Below are 17,853 nucleotides of genomic sequence, written 5' to 3' on the forward strand. Positions count from 1 at the left end.
CCCTGAGACATCACTGAGATTACAACATGACCATGCACGTTTACTGAAGGGGTAAGAAGCCCACGGAATATCAATCTGTATGCATTAATTGCCTGAGGGTTTTGAGGTTTTGGCTATATACTGAGGGATAATTAGGGGATGAAGGAGTTACAGATGAAGTATGGAAAGGGCTACAGGGTGTGTTGGTTCCCATAGACTTTGTTTAAACTCAGTGGAGGAATGAAGTCCTGGGTAAAAGCTGAAAAATCTGTTTTTTTTTCCTAGGGTTTCAGAAGGAGATGTAGACACCAATATGTTGTTTACTGATATGCTGACAACAAAGCTGAATGCAATTTATTTTGTCTACATTGGTTTCTTAAAATTATACAATGGAGGAAGTCTTTTCCCATGCCCTGGATGAAACGTGGCAGCTCATAGCTTTTCTGATTACTATTACTGTTACCTAATAGTGCATAACTCTAAGTTGCCCTGATTCAGTAAGTGATTAATAAAATGTTCAGTCCAATATATTAGGAAATGCTTCATTCTGAGGTCAATAGTTCTGTTCCCTTCCGATTCTTCAGTTAGAGCCTGCAGTGGGTGGTCCCCTACCCTCTCTGGAAGAGGGTGTGGTTGACTTTTTTCTTTTTCATTTCCCTCCCTCTTTCCACTAGCTACCCATATTTCTGACTGCTCCAGAGGGAGTTATAACTTGGAGTAGAAACGCAGAAAAGAGGTGAAAGAGTGTCATTGAATGGGTCTTCAGATGACTTTAGTCTCTCTGGATCAAGCAGATGTTGAAAGTGGACCATCCTGTGGCTGTTTTCGTGGCACTCTGGAGGTTCCCTGCTGGTCCCACTGGAAGTTCTCTGCAGGCTAGAGGTGAAAGAGGTAGCGTTAAGCTTTTGCCCTTTCCCTTTGGGGAATGGGTGGTTCTCACAGCACTCAGTGGCTTTCTCCAAACAAATATTTTTACAAATCCTCTCTGACTTTCGACTGCCTTGATTATTTTATGTCTTTGATGTGTCCTTGGAGTTATCTAACTTCCTTTCAAATTATGCAACTTGTACTTTACTTTAGAATTTTATCTATTTTATGATGGAGCCTCAGTGGAAATTCCCAATTTAACATTTCATTGTCCTTAAATTCCTGGGTAACAGTGCAGCAATGCGAAGAAGCTAGAAGTGGTGAAGTCAAATTTAAATTTGATTTTAGATTTTATGACTAGCTTTGTGATTGTGGACAAGTCACTTAACCTATTTTTAAAATAAAAGTAACATATATTAATAGGGTTGATGTGAGATACAATAGGGTACCCTGTAAATCGTTAAAGCTGGAATATAGTAAGTGCTCAGTAACTTGTAGTTATTACTGTTATCTTTCCCTTTTCTGTGAAGAACAATCTGACACCTTCAGAGCTGGCAGATTTAGAAAATGAGAAGAAATTTCCTTGGAATGGATGTCAGTATTCTTATGGAAGGCCCCCACACCGTAGCAATGGTGAAACACCGTCTGTGGCTTCATAGGTAGCGGACATGAACCCAGGAGCTGGAGTAGTAGAGGTGACAGGATCAACTGTGAGTATCTGAGATATAACCAGGTGAGACTTTGTGGGAGCAAAGTCCTGCATGACCCTGCTGTGGAAAGTTCCAGTGAAATCCATGTTACTACTGACACAGTGAGCCCATCATCCCCACAGCCAGTGGTTCAAAGTGAAGAGAAGAGGATATCAGATTTCATAAGACATAGAATTATGTTTTCTCTTCTTACGGGAGAAACACTGAAATGGTTAGAATGCTTTCAGTTGCAAGCGGAAGATACCTAAGGGTGAAATAAAGATTTTTAATTATCTAACATAACAAGATGTATAGGCAGCTGTTTGTGTTGGTACGCTGACTGCATGATGGTGAGGCCAGCCTCTCTGCAATTCTTTTAGCCTTTCATCTTGGTCACAAAATGTTTTCTGCCTTTCCAGGCATCAGGTCTTCATCAAAAGCAGGAAGAAGTGGGAAGAGTTGGTGTCAGTCATGTATATGCTTTTGTCAAAAAAGTTCAAGTTTTTTAGAACCACCCCCTACCCTACTGAGACCTCTGTGTGTTTGCATCTTTCTTATCAGGATGGTGTCACAAGGCCACAACCACTAGCTGTAAGCGAGGTTGGGAAAGCCTCTCTGATGGAGTTGGGTGAGTGTGAAGGAGTTTGGAACAGGGGTTGTGTTCATCAACGGACAGAGTCTGCCACAGATGCCATCATCTTCATTTGGGTGTGAACATCATTCTGGATACTTCAGAAAACCAAAACCCCAGCAAATCCAGACAAGCTCCAGAAAAGCTCCCACAACTTAGAGTAATATGGATAAGAATGGTGAAAAGAAAATCAATATGGAATTACAGTTTAGAAATTCCAGAAGAAAAGACTGAGGCAGATGGAGGAGTAGCGACAATCAATTAAACAGTGACACAGGCTCCCTGAACTGAGGATAGATTATCAGATCGAAGGAGCTCACCACATTTGAGGTAAAATTAATGAGTATTAGCTCGTCATCGATACTGTTGAATTTCAAATTTTAAGAAGAAAAAAAGTCTAAAATCATCCATCCTGAGGAAAGTATGTTATCAATACAAGAAGAAAAATCATGTAGGTATCAGATTTCTCCACAATATTAACAGTTAGAAAATGGAAACAACGGCTGCAGATTTTTGAGGGAAAATTATTGATTTAATAATTTCTAAACTCAAAGAAGACTTCACAAATAATTTTCACACATGCACAGCTTTTAACTACTTCATTTATATACTTTCATGAAAATTACTCCCCAAATTTTTTAGGTTAAAAAGGAAATGCACCAAAAATAAACAATGAAATATATAATAGAAAAGAAGTGGCTGGGTGCAGTGGCTCACGCATGTAATCCCAGGACTTTGGTAGGCTGAGGAAGGTGGATCACCTGAGGTCAGGAGTTCGAGACCACCCTGGCCAACATGGTGAAACCCCGTCTCTGCTAAAAATACAAAAATTAGCTTGGGGTGGTGGTGTGCACATGTAATCCCAGCTACTCGGGAGGCTGAGGCAGGAGAATTGCTTGAACGCGGGAGGCAGAGGTTGTAGTGAGCAGAGATTGAGCCATTGCACTCCAGCCTGGGTGGTAGAGCAAGACTCCATCTCAAAAAAGAAAAAAAAAAAAAAAAAGAAGTATCATTAAGCAACAAAGTTGCTAAAAGTTTATGTGTAGGTAACTGTTTTGGCTTTGAAATTTTTATGACTTAAATATTCTCTAGAAAATATATAAAATAATATAGATTAATATCTGAGATATTTAAAAGAAAAATTGTGAAATATGGAGTGGGAGGATGGAAAAGGGAGGAAATAAATCAGCTAATTTTTTTATCTTTCACCAGTAAAAAGACAAATAATGGAATAAAATTATTAATGTGGTATTAATAGACTCTTTCCTCTCCCCCAGCCCACATGAGAAAATGTTATCTTGTTTGCCAGACTTTCCCCTGCCTTATGTTACTGCCAAACTAGTTCCTGTATTTTGGTGACATATAATTGGAAGATGCACAGAAAAGGATGTGTCCAGAGATGCTGAAGGAGGAGGTTATAGATTTGGAGAAATGAGGGAGATAGGAAAAGTCAGAAGTTTCCCAGAATAGAGTGGATCGATTTGACAGCTTTTTTCCCCCTTTGGGGTTTGACTTGGTGAATAAGAAGCACAAGAGGTTGTGGGAGAAAACTGAATAGGACAGGAAGGGAGATTCGGGATGTGTTCATGGGGGTTATGCATCAGAACCTTTTTACATCCTTTGAAATATGAAAGTAGAAGATGCAACTCCTTTCTTAAGACTCTGTTGAGTCTTAAAGCAGAGTTAACATTCTGATGAACTTTGCTTTGTGATGCTGTGCAGAGAAGGAACCACAAAGATTACAGCTTCACTAGGGTTACACCTGGAGGATTTGTCTAAAATTGTGGACTGAAAGCACAGCTTTCAGCTGAAATTTAGAATAAAACCATTGCTTTGTCACTGGAGTCAAGAGCACATTATTACCAGACTTCACAATAACAGTGGCAAGGAGAGAAGCTCCAATAGCAGCTGGGATAACACCAGACATGCCCTGGTGGATGTGCTGAAATCTGAGTTGTAAATGATGTCTCATGGGGAGTGGATATGTCAGCTGCAGAACTAAACTTACATAGTGCTATGCAACTTCACTAAATTTAGAAAGTCTAAAGGAATCCTTTACAACACAGTGCAATGAAAATTATGTTTTACTGCAGTTGCATAGATCCCCAGTTTCTCAAGCGGTTAGACCTCTGCAAATGCTCAGAGGAAACTAAAGCCACATCTGGATAACTTAGACCTTGGCTGACCAATCCTCATGCTGGAACTGGGTCCCATGGGGACATGGCGATGGCCAGATAGACTGAATTTTAGAAACACCTATAGGGTGTTTTCCAGAAATGGAAAGTAATGTGTCAGAGACTGAAGAAAATCACTTTACATTATGCTTAGAGAAAGTTCACAGATGAACAGGATTTCGCATCAGAGAGATGTTTCCAGCCTAAAGTTTCTTAGGATCTGAAGAACTGAGCTTTATGTACAGGATGAAACAGAGAGCGTGAACATTGAGTGGTGTTTGCTATACTCAGTGTGGTACAGAGACGGGCCACATGAGTCATCATTTCAATAGGGTGGCAGACATTATTTTATTTGGGATGATGGTAAGGAAGTGTGTGTTCAATGATTTTTTAAGATACTAAGTATAAGATAAAAATGCTAGTAGAGTCATTCTCACTAACTCTGTTGAAAAATTCCTGGAGTAAATTTTGGTTTGGTCATTTCTCTGTAAAGATTAATACCCACTGGGATCACCACCAGAAGAAACCAAAGAATGAAAACAGCAACTACTAATGCCAGGAGGACAGAGCCCAAATAAGAAGAAACTCCATGTAGAATGAAAGCTGCAGGATGCTCTTTTTACCTTCCATCTATGGGATTTGGTCAGCCTTACAAGTAAGTGGGTACCAAGTGGTAACTACATGAAAGAGGGTAGAGAACAAATAGAATATTTGGGGTGACCAATAATGCTTAAAATGTTACATGGTGTCAGTTATAGTTTGCATTAATGCTTCCTCCCATTTAATATATATTGATAGAAACTGCAATAGGAAATTCTAAAAATGGGATAAAATAGAACCACAATATGAAATTCTAAAAATAGAATTTTAAAATGAAATTTAAAAAATTCTGAAAAACGGCTTTGAGGGTGCAATCACCAGTTTCATGTAGTGTTAAGCACACAAGCTTTGACTAGCTGTAAGACCTGGGAAAATATATCTCTCTGAGCCTTAGTTTCCTCATGTGTGAACTGGAGATAACAATACTTAATACTTATGTTATATGGTGCTCAACAAAGGTGGTGTGTGTATAATACATATCATAAAGCAAAGTGCTTAGGAAATTGTTTTCTAATAAAATGGTATTATTATTGTAAGTATTGTATTTTTGGTATATAGTACAGCTGACATTGATTGTATACTAAAGGAGAGTTTACAAGCTACAAAATCTATTCTATTTTCTCCCAAAGAAAAGACCGGGGGATAGTAATACTCTTGGAGAGACGAAGAAAGAGTGGGCAGATGGAAGGTGCAGGTATGGATTGGTGATGATCCTGCCCAGCCAGAGATTTAAACATGTAAACTTGGAGAAGATGGGCCTGGAACTGCAATTTGGAGGAGGAGTGCTCTTTGGTGGAGAGGAGTTGTAAATGTCAGTGTGTGCCTAACAGTAGGAAACTGAGGAGAGAGGATCATATTTGGTCTAGAAGTGTTCAAGCGAGAGAGAAGAATGAGTGGCAGACTTGAAAACCCTCCCTATGGAACTCAGCTAGTCTCCCTGCCTGTGCACTGTGGTGTTCTCATTGTTCAGGTCTCATCGTCTCTGGCTCTGACTTTCCCTTGCTTGGGGTCCCTTACACTTTGGCAGACCCTCAGGTGGACTCTCACACGAATCCCACATGTATTCCAGACATTGTTTTCTCATAAGTCCAGTCTCTACTTTTAGTCTCTCGGGTATTGGCCACAGTTTCTGGTCTGCCTAGAATTTCTCAGCATGGCTATGCATGTCCTCATTATACACATTACTTTAGGATGTGTAAGTGTGTAGACATTTCACATGCATGCACATATACATTATTTTGGTGAAGGATATAAGGAGTTTGCAGTGTGTACCCAGTTCTCTATTTTGAAACTGTGAGTCCTTTAATTTAGATGCCTTTTCTATTATACTGTGGAAAATGATGAAGTAAAACAAGTGGGATGGAGGAGAGGATAGGGCAGAAAATAAGTAGGTGCATCACAGTAAGTGAACTGAAGAGTTCCCACTTCTATCAGTGGTCTCACAAAGAGGTGGTTTTATTCTTAATAAAGCAGTATTTTATCATTATAAAGAATCATAGAATATCAAGTTATTTAACAAAATCTTCCTCACCTGCCATAGAATTCTGAGTACAACTTCTTATTTTCATTCAAATAATTCTGCTTTTTCACAAGCTGGGGGGTGGAACCCCACAAATCAGTTTCCCTAAGTGGCTGAAGTTAAGAGAGAAAGTTTTTCTAAGAACACAACTGGAAATCTGTTATGAAACTTCAGCAGAATGAGCTATGTCAGTGTGGCGTCCAATTTAATCATTACCTCATTTGTCTAAGTCTTAGCTTCCACTTTTCTTCATACTTAGAAAGACAATCAATGTCTTAACTTTACAGTTTTAAATGAACTCCCTCTAGACACACATCAGACTAACACAGAAAATCATGTACATTATGTAAAAGAAATGGTCCAAAGTGAACACCTAGTGAAAATGTGAATTAAGACTAACCTAATCTTAGCCTTCCAAAATAAGATGACTCTGCATCTCTAGAAAGATTTTTATTCTTTTTCTCCTCACCTCTTAGGTGATTTCTCACCCAGATAAAATAAATCCTATAAATTTATAGCCCTTATTGCTATCAAAGTTTATTAACATGACAATATGACAAAGGAAAATTCCAACACAACAGATTTAAATATCTGTACTCTGGGCACATAAGTACTATGGTGGCCAGCAGAAGCGCAAAAGCTGCAATGCTGTTTTTGGTTTAGGAGGCTCGGTTTGAGACTACCCTTTGAGAAAAATGGGGCACTGTTATCATAATTGTTGTTGTTGTTGTTGTTGTTTTGAGATGGAGTCTCGCTCTTGTTACTCAGGCAGGAGTGCGGTGGTGCGATCTTGGCTCTCTGCAATGTCTGCCTCCCAGGTTCAAGCGATTCTCGTTGCTCAGCCTCCCAAGTGGCTGGGATTACAGGCGCCCGCGACCACGCCCAGCTGATATTTGTATTTTTAGTAGAGACGGGGTTTCACCGTGTTGGCCAGGCTGGTCTTGAACTCCTTACCTCAGGTGATCCACCCGCCTCGGCCTCCCAAAGTGCTGGGATTACAGGCGTGAGCCACCGCGCCCGGCCCATAATTGCTAACATACAGGAAGCCCTTCCTTTGTGCCATGTTCTATGCTAAACATTTTTACACAGTATCTTGTAGAGAGCCAGCAAAGGGATCGTGACCCACTCAGCATTCCACTGGCAACTATATGATCAAACAGCAAACTGTTTATCATGAATGCAGGATGTGAGCAAACTGCACCTGTCGCCAAAAGGTTTGCTGAGGGCCATCACTCCCTGGCACCGGGCTCCTTGAAGTTATCTAATGGGAAATGGAGCACCTATTGTTCGAAGGATGCAGTCTGGCAAGCCTGCTGTGAACCAAATGGCCAACTGACAGTTACCTGACAATCACCCCCCACCCTTTCTCGTTATCTGTTTTACCTAGTAAATTTGGAAGACTGAAAAAGCTCAGGGCCTTTGTCCATTAGATGCCAGGTGCCCCCTACCCCTTCTTCCAAATGTACTCTTTTGTCTTTGTCTTTTATTCCCGCGTTCATCTTCCTTTGTTCAGTCCACCAGGGATCGTGGTTGGTTACACTATCTCACTTAATTTTCACCATCACTTAACTGGGTAGATACTCATCATGCCCCTGTTATTATTAATACCCTTATTCTACATGTGAAGGAGCTGAGGCTTTGAGAGGATAAGCAATTCAAGTCACACAAAGGCTAGCATGTTGTCCAATTCCAGGGGGGTACAATCATACCATCGACTAGGAGATAGCACCCCTTGGAGCTGAGGAGTCCACACTTGGCACAGTTAACACAGTGGTCCTGTGGGTAACATGCAGTGCTAACATTCAAGTTTAGATCTTTGCGACTCTAGACACCACGTGCTGTCTCTGCTATATATAAAAGAAGTTGGAGGCCCTGTTGTAAGGAATGAACACAATTCCTAATTCTAGGGGGCAGAAAAGTAAGTCCTGTTAGCAGCCTTCAACGTGGAATCTGGAGGGAACTTGTATTATCTCAGGATCTTCTCATTTGAAAATGAAAACAGTCACACCCACCCTTTTCTTATCGCGCAAGTCACTGGTAAGTATTTTCATTTTCCAGCAGTCTTCAAAGCTGTAATCCAGAAGGACAATAATCTAGATGTAATTACTATAATGAGCTCTTTCAATCAATTCCCTTTGAGTTCGTGACAAACCTGATTTATGCTTAATTCTGTATTATTATTAAGTGACAAAGTCTAAAGAATCTCCCATGTTTGTGTTTCTAACAATGAAAAATGCAAGGGTTTTAAATTTACACACTTCATTTCATTTCAGCATATTTGGTTGGAGACTCTTGAACCTTAAGTTGACTGAAAGCATACAGTGAATTGTTCTTATAATTTATTCCATTCCATTTCCTGGTTAGCTATCTAAATTTTTGGCCTTTTGACTTTCACATTAAACAAAATAGTCTACACAATGCCATAACAGCATTCATCACCTTTCAAAGCTAAGAATAGACAATAAATAGTCTGGCATTCTTATTAGACCTTTGCCTTCGTGTGCATTTCAGCTCCATTCTAGCAAAGCTGAATAACAGATGAGCGTTTGATGCGACTTCAGATATCCCATCTCTCCAATTGCATCACAATAGACAAAACAGAAATGCAGAATGAGAGCAGTTTTGTTCATTTTTTTTCTTAAATCATATCTTGCTATTTTTTTCCTTATAGCTATCTCAATTCAATAAATGTTTCCTATTCTTCCAGCAGTGCAATGATGCTTGTCAGTGGAGTACCTGTTCTTTTAATACATAGTTATTTTCTAAAATGTTTCTATTAGAAAATGAGATAATGAGTCCAATTTTCCCAGTCTCTCTCCCTCTCTCATCTCTTGCACACCTGACAGATAGGTGCTCATGGTGCTGTATCTGGGCTGCCCTCCTAGGAACCTGGGACCAGCTGACTTGGAGCTGAATAGGGGAATTCACAGCTAGCTGCCTTGGGCCAACCTACATCAAACCTGGGCAGATTATCCCATTGGATTATTGGTTCAAGAAGGCCGGACAGAGAGATGAGAATCTAGGAGGAGATAATAGGTTGAATCAACCCGGGAGATTACGTGAATGCTTGAGAATTTGAAGCAAATGATAGGGGTCAGATCTAGAAATTACTGAAGCCTTGTTGTGATGCACGTTACATTTCAATTACAGGCAAGACTTGATTCCTACCCTCAGAAAAGGTCAGATGACGAGATAACTACAGTCTGGGGTGACATGTTAGAATAAAGGTGTGCACAAGTTATTGTGAAGGAAATTAAATTACTAAGGAAGATGGGAGCAGGGGGAAAGTCAGGGACTATTTAATAAGAAAGGATACATGGGAGCTAAGTCTTGATGGATGAATAATCTTTTCAATAAGCAGGAAAGAATGTAAAACATTCCAGAAAGGAGCAACCCGATGCAAAATCACCAAGTTTTCATATAGCAAATGGAGACGACAAGGATTTGGGGGTGGCTATAATCAAGGTGACAATGAAGGAGATCCAAGAACTGATACTGGCAAGGTGGGAAGGACCCAGTACATAAAGGGACATCTGTTTTATATTCAAAAGTTAGGATTTTTATCAGTGTGTAGTGGGAATCATTAAAGATCTAAAGGTAGGGAAGAGAGATAAATTGTTACTTAGAAAGACCACATTGGCACCCATGTGGAGGATGCCACAGAAGGACCTGACATTAGAGAAGGGAGGTTAGTTTATAGGCATTTGCAATGCTGTCCAGAGATGAAAAAGATCTGGATCAAGGTAGTGGCCATAGTAGGTAAGAAACACATTTGAGGCCGGGCGCGGTGGCTCACGCCTGTAATCCCAGCACTTTGGGAGGCCGAGACGGGTGGATCACGAGGTCAGGAGATCGATACCATCCTGGTCTACATGGTGAAACCCTGTCTCTACTAAAAAATACAAAAAACTAGCCGGGCGAGATGGCGGGCGCCTGTAGTCCCAGCTACTCGGGAGGCTGAGGCAGGAGAATGGCGTAAACCCGGGAGGGGAGCTTGCAGTGAGCTGAGATCCTGCCACTGCACTCCAGCCTGGGCGACAGAGCTAGACTCCATCTCAAAAAAAAAAAAAAAAAAAAAAAAGAAACACATTTGAGAAATATTTTGGAAATAGAATTTTGAAAACAGGTCAAGGATGAGTCCCAGATTTTGGATGGATGAAGGGAACACAGGAAGAGAAGTAGTTTGAAGTGTGGACGGGAGGGATGAACCAAATGAACTGGTTTTAGAGTTTTTGAATTTTCAGAGCTCTAAGGAGTTCTGGAGGACATTTCCAAGAGCAGAATGGACCTCAGGAGAGGGGTGATCCTGTAGATAAATATGAGCATCAACTCATGGAAAGTAGTTGAAACCATAGCCTGGATGAGATAACCAAAGAGATGGTGATAGTGAAAAAAATAAAGGCCAAGGACAAAGCCATGGAGAACACTATTATTAAAGGGGAGAATGGAGAGGGTGCTGTTAACGAAAGTCAATAGCTGTGGAAGTTTTGAAACAGTGACATTTAACATTGTTGAAAGAATCTGAGATTAAGCTGAAAGAATCTAAGATCAATCTGAAAGGTTGAAAAGCATTTGAGAATTTGTTAGATTTGACAGCAGTGGTCTCAGCATTTAATGGAGGGTCAGTTTTGGGTTGAGGAGTAAATGAAAGGTAAAGAAGTCAAGATTGGCCGGGCGCGGTGGCTCAAGCCTGTAATCCCAGCACTTTGGGAGGCCGAGACGGGCGGATCACGAGGTCAGGAGATCGAGACCATCCTGGCTAACACGGTGAAACCCCGTCTCTACTAAAAAATACAAAAAACTAGCCGGGCGAGGTGGCGGGCGCCTGTAGTCCCAGCTACTCAGGAGGCTGAGGCAGGAGAATGGCGTGAACCCAGGAGGCAGAGCTTGCAGTGAGCCGAGATCTGGCCACTGCACTCCAGCCTGGGCGACAGAGTGAGACTCCGTCTCAAAAAAAAAAAAAAAAAAAAAAAAAAAAAAAAAAGTCAAGATTGTGACTATTCAATTTTTCTAGAGCCTTGACTATGAAGAGAAAAAATGATTTATAATAGCTGAATGAGTTAGGTGGATCATGTATTATCTTCATTTAACAGATGATAAAACTGAAGCTCTGAGAGGTTGTAATTTTCCCAAGGTCGACCACTGATCAGTAACAGTACAAAAACTAAGTCTCTGGTCTTCAGGTTCCCAATTCAGTTCTCTTCTACTTGTCCACTGAATATTTGACAGATCCCCTAGTTCAGGGTACAGGATCACAGTCAGACAGTATACCTGTGACTATGGTATGTTTCACCCAATGGTTAAAGTATTATAGTGGGGATAGGGGAAGGGAAGAATTGTTTTTCCTCTTGGTCTGAACTTGTGAAATGCATACAGGAAAAGTTCATTTTAAGCCTCATTTAGCATGTTTTCTTGGCTGGGTGTGAATATTCCCAGCAGCCAAGTCCTGTTTTCTTCCTTTGCTTTATCCTTGACAGCCTTGTGCTCCTACTGTGATTTCAATTCATGACCTGAACATGAATAATAAAAAGTAAATTGCATTCCCATGTATATCGCTATTACAGGCCAATTACGTAGCTGCCTGAAATACTTTGTCACTTGGACAATATGCATTGACGGAACCTTATTTCCTTGATTTAAAAAAAAAATGCATTTTATTTGCTGTTTTCTTTAGAGATTAAAGCAACTGTTCTTGCAACGATGCACAGGCTGTTGGAGTCAGAACAGCCATCTGCACTAATGAGGATTACATAAATGTCCCTTGTTCTCATGTAAAGATAAACCTCACATCTAGGCGTGAGGAAACTAGATCTTATTCCTAACTCAGATACTATGGACTTAGGTCAACAATGCTGGCCTTCTTCACCAAAGACATAGAATCTTTGAATTAGATGCAGTGTTTTGCAGTGCTTGGAGACAAAGTTCACTGGAAAGGTGGTATTGATCTTAGAAAAGATTAAACTAGGCTGGACATGATGGCTCATGCCTGTAATCCCAGCACTTTGGGAGGCCGAGGTGGGTGGATCACCTGAGGTCAGGAGTTCGAGACCAGCCTGACCAACATGGTGAAACCCCATTTCTACTAAAAATACAAAATTAGCTGAATGTGGTGGTGTGTGCCTGTAATCCCAGCTACTCAGGAGGCTGAGGCAGGAGAATCACTTGAACTGGGGAGGCGGAGGTTGCAGTGAGCCGAGATCACGTCACTGCACTCCAGCCTGGGCAACAAGAGAGAAACTCTGTCTCAAAAATAAAAAAGAAAGAAAGAAAGAAAAGAAAAGATTAAGCTAAAGAGCACATTCACATATCTTATGAATTAGCCTGGGTCCCAAATGGACTTTTTGTTATAAATACTCAAACACAAATCTTTATTTCTCAGGCAATCCATTTGCTTTGTCCTGAAAGAAGTAGCCAATTAAAAATGGACATTTTAGGCTGGGCACGGTGGCTCACTGCTGTAATCCCAGCACTTTGGGAGGCCGAGGCGGGTGGATCATCTGAGGTCAGGTGTTCAAGACCAGCCTGTCCCAAATAGTGAAACCCCATCTCTACTAAAAGTACAAAAAAAACCAGCTGAGTGTGGTGATGGGCACCTGTAATCCCTGCTACTTGGGAGGTTAAGGCAGGAGAATCACTTGAACCTGGGAGGCGGAGGTTGCAGTGAGCTGAGATCGAGCCATTGCTCTCCAGCCTGGGCAACAAGAGTGAAACTCCATCTCAAAAAAAAAAGGACTTTTTTTGGAACAGATGCTAAGCTTAAGGGTTAGAACCTGTCATACTTTTTTGGTAATTATTAATAAATTATTATACACAATTATTAAAACAATTATCAAATTCATATGCACACATATTTATATGTAACAATTGTAATCCCATAGGTTCACCAAATGAGTTAATACTTATTATTTGTTTTGCATATTGTCATACCCAGTAAATAATTTCTGATTGACTTCATTCCATTCGAGATTCATTAGTAAAATAACTGCAATTTGTAAGATGAACTAATTCCCACTCAATCAAAGAAGCAGTACTGACAAGCATCAGAGAAATCGGCCTTAAGGAATCTTTGGCTGAAGAGTTCTGTTGAATATGATATGACTAGAAAAAACAACACAAAGATGAGCATTTTACTTCAATATTTTTTATGTGTTTTTTTTTTTTTTTTTTTTTTTTTTTTTTTTTTTTTTTTTTTTTGGCCTGTCAGTTGGATTTACTATCTGGTTATAGCTAATCACAGTGGGAGACATAGGTGCAAATAAAACAGATATTTGTGAGCTTTATTTATTTTATATGAAGTTATTACATTCTTTTATAAAATAAGAACTTAGCAGTGCTAAGATTTTTTTCTTTTATTCTACATCCTGAAGTTCAGTCTCAGCCTGTATCATCCAGTCATTTCCTAGCATCCCTGTATATTAGAAGGAAATAAGTCTAATATTTAAAAACTCTAAGTGGCGTTCAGGAGAGTTTAGAATTTTTAATGTGAACATACATTTTCTTGAGCCAGAAGCCCTTCATCAGTTCTCAGCTTTGTGAAAATATTCCCATCTTCAGTGTCACCAGCCAACCTCCTGGCCTGATCCCGGCTCTGGCTGAACCGTGAGAACTTGTGTTCAGATGGCTAAGGAAGCAAGATTCCGAGTTAGAGTGGAGGCAGTGTGGTTGCCCATGAGGTGAAAGCACCCCAGAGTTCTTCCTAACTTCACAGCTGTCTTAAAGCTGTGCTCAAAATCGTCAGAAGCTGCAAGTCCAGGCGAGGAATACTAATTGGCCAAATATGTTTGGAGATTTTATTGGGCAACATGGCTTGAATACTGATTTCCATTGATTGCCAGGAAGTGTACAAAAGCTATATCTTTGGAGCAATGGCAAATTTTGCCATCTGTAAAACCGAAGGATATTTCTATTTTAATGAATAAATTTGAAGACAATATTTGAATCCTCATTTCATTAATAGAGTACAAACCTAGCCCTGTACCTGACATAAAATGCATGCTTAATAAATGCTTGTCGGCCGGGCGCGGTGGCTCAAGCCTGTAATCCCAGCACTTTGGGAGGCCGAGACGGGCGGATCACGAGGTCAGGAGATCGAGACCATCCTGGCTAACACGGTGAAACCCCGTCTCTACTAAAAAATACAAAAAACTAGCCGGGCGAGGTGGCAGGCGCCTGTAGTCCCAGCTACTGGGGAGGCTGAGGCAGGAGAATGGTGTAAACCCGGGAGGCGGAGCTTGCAGTGAGCTGAGATCCGGCCACTGCACTCCAGCCTGGGCCGCAGAGCGAGACTCCGTCTCAAAAAATAAAAAAATAAATAAATAAAATAAAATAAAATAAATGCTTGTCAATGGAATAAAGGGAGCTGTACCTTGCTCACTGCATTTCCTACTTTCTCTACTGTATTTTTAACTTGGAAAGAAATGAGTGCACCTGCACGTCATCTTCATAGCCTGTGCTGCTCTTTATCCAAATTTATTTTTTGGAGGCTCAAACTAGTCAAAAAACATCAAAGGAAAAAAGTCCCCAATCTCTATAATCCACTCAAAAACAATTTCAAGTTAGTTACATACAGCGAAGACAGGGATCTGTAACACTGAGCCTTCATGTATAGCCTCTTTATCTTCCACATTCTCTAAGGAAAATTCTCTCAGGCAAATTATATGAAAATTCTGAAGGACTTGTGGACACCTGGTAGCTAAGATCAAATGAAACAGAAAATAAAATGATTCTTCACTCTTGGAATGAACTGTCAAGTCTCCTTTCCAAATAGAATAGGCTGTTAAATGGGACATATGCTGTTTCCTTCAAATTCCAGCTAAAGCCTCAAAGCTAAGGATGATAGAGGCGATGTACCCACACTTTCTAAAAAGAGATGCCAGACTCATCCACGCAGGGCCTGCAAAAAGATAGTGGAAAGGTACCCATCATTCACCTCCAGTCTGTGTAGGAGGCGACTAGAATGTCAAAAGACATTTTGGTACTTGATAAAGGTTGAATAAATGTATTAGAAGAAAAAGAATGATATAAGGTAACAGAGGGTGAGAATAATATCAATACAAAATAAGAGTATACAGTTATAGAAAGAGAGGTTTCCAGTGGAAAAAATCATTATACACCATGAGAGAATCCTGTTGAATTACATGAAATTTTATAATTTTTATAAATCCTTATAAATGGATCTTATCTATTCCCTAATGTTCCCAATACAAGTATGTAATGTACCTGACATGGAAAGTCAGATGTGTGTATGTGAACATGTATGTATGTAAGTTCTATGTTTACTGGGCTTTATTTTCTACACATTATGGCCTCACCAACCACTTCTTCCTCCTCCACCACATTTCTCAGTCAAGAAAAGGAAGAGTATTAGAATGTAATATTCTTGATATTCGCAGAGTTTCTGGAATTGTTGAGAAAACTACTTATAGCCCATGGAAACTATTGTATTGGGATGTCATGTGAGAATATTTCTGTTGTCCCAGGATTTCAAAGTTAGGAAAAGAAGGGTCCGCATACACCAATATTCTAGGTCCAGAGAACTGCCAAAATTGGCAGCAGCCATTTATTCACATAGCTGACTGAAAATATTCTGGTTCAGAGAATTGGCCTAACATGGGACATATGCTGTTTCCTTCAAATTCCAGGCTAACACGGTTTTAATGTGAACATACATTTTCTTGAGCCAGAAGCCCTTCATCAGTTCTCAGCTTTGTGAAAAATATTCCCATCTTCAGTGTCACCAGCCAACCTCCTGGCCTGATCCCGGCTCTGGCTGAACCGTGAGAACTTGTGTTCTCAATCGGAGGAGCGAACAATCTTCGCTCCTCCATCCGCCTTTGCTCTTCTCCCACTCCTCATACTTAATATAAGGATGGATCTAGGACAGGGGAGGCTGCCTTTGGTAAGTGAGATACAGTGCATCTGACTGACTGACTGTGTTTTCTCCCCTCAAGACCCTCCTGTGTAGAGGACAATAGAGAGTGCCGTCTTTTCATGCAGGGAGAGGAGAGAATACCCGGGAGAAAGAACCCTTTGTAAAGACGAGAGAGAGGGCTGGAAGAAAGAGAGACTGGTGTGTTAGTCTCCAGTTGAGTCCTTGCCTAAATAGTGGGGCTGTTAATCTGTCGGTGTTACTGCAGCAGGAATAAAGGGAACCCAGAAGGCTATGGCCAGGGTGAGGGGACTGACAGGCAAAGGAGTCTGGAATTTCTTCTCTACCTCGAGGTACAGAGGATGAATCTGACATGGGATGGTGGGTCCCAAAACGTCACATCTCATAAATGGCTGCCGGGGTCTAGGGGGTGCTGCTGAGGAGCAGGCCCCCCATTAGCAGGGCAGGTTGGAATGGCCACCAGCCCACAGGAATCCCACAGAAAACGCCCTTAAAAAGTGGCCCTGAGGCCGGGCGCGGTGGCTCAAGCCTGTAATCCCAGCACTTTGGGAGGCCGAGACGGGCGGATCACAAGGTCAGGAGATCAAGACCATCCTGGCGAACACAGTGAAACCCCGTCTCTACTAAAATACAAAAAACTAGCTGGGCGAGGTGGCGGGCGCCTGTAGTCCCAGCTACTTGGGAGGCTGAGGCAGGAGAATGGCGTGAACCCAGGAGGCGGAGCTTGCAGTGAGCGGAGATCGCGCCACTGCACTCCAGCCTGGGCGACAGGGCGAGACTCCGCCTCAAAAAAAAAAAAAAAAAAAAAAAAGTGGCCCTGAACACCCAGCAAGGGAGCTGAGGCCTCCCTCAGTTGGGGAAGGAGACATCTGTTTTCTCTCTTCCTCTTTCCCACCTGACTGGGAGTAGAAGGGGTTATATGAGAGCCAGGCATTCCCATCCTCCACCACAAGCTGCTGGAACCACAGTCATGAGGTGAGCCTGAGATCGGGCTGGAGAGGGAATGGAGCAGGGGAAGTGCTTTGACTCATATATGATATTGAACTTTAAAAACTAACAGAACTGATTCTTAGACATTTTTGAGACATCTGAACTAAGACATTTTTGAAAACCAACAGTGACTAAAATGTTATGAAGCCTAGTCAAGAGGAAGGATGGGTTTGGCCTAGTATTATTGGGTAGTAGCTATTGGGGAAAAAAAAGTTTTTGTTTTGTTTTGTTTTGTTTTTTTCCCTAATCTCAACAATTGAGACTCTTCGACACACTGATTGTACCATTTGACATTTGTTTCCTTTGAAAACTACTCTGATTCTTGGAGAAAACCAGTTTTTTGTTTTGTTTTGTTTTGTTTTGTTTTTTCCTAACTGGTTTTAAAAACTATTGCTAATGGGTGACAAGATCTGCTTTTCCGGAGACAGTCTTTAAAAGGTGCTCATTAGCAGTTGATATTTAATGTGAGTGCTTCCTAATGTAACTTCATTTAGAGTTATTTTTATTTAATGAAC

The 17,853-nt window shown here is 41.0% G+C and overlaps 1 long non-coding RNA gene across 1 annotated transcript; it reads left to right on the top strand.

Annotated features, from left to right (window-relative positions):
- The first annotated feature begins 591 nt into the window (after positions 1-591).
- On the top strand, positions 592-4,989 carry LOC108527554 (uncharacterized). The gene is made up of 4 exons (XR_001884846.1): positions 592-870; positions 1,377-1,556; positions 2,097-2,496; positions 4,834-4,989. It is a non-coding gene; the product is annotated as an uncharacterized LOC108527554 (long non-coding RNA).
- The last annotated feature ends 12,864 nt before the right edge of the window (positions 4,990-17,853 follow it).

The sequence above is a fragment of the Rhinopithecus bieti genome, unplaced genomic scaffold, assembly GCF_001698545.2.
Source record: "Rhinopithecus bieti isolate Rb0 unplaced genomic scaffold, ASM169854v2 scaffold_789, whole genome shotgun sequence".
In the NCBI taxonomy this organism is placed as follows: Eukaryota; Metazoa; Chordata; class Mammalia; order Primates; family Cercopithecidae; genus Rhinopithecus; species Rhinopithecus bieti.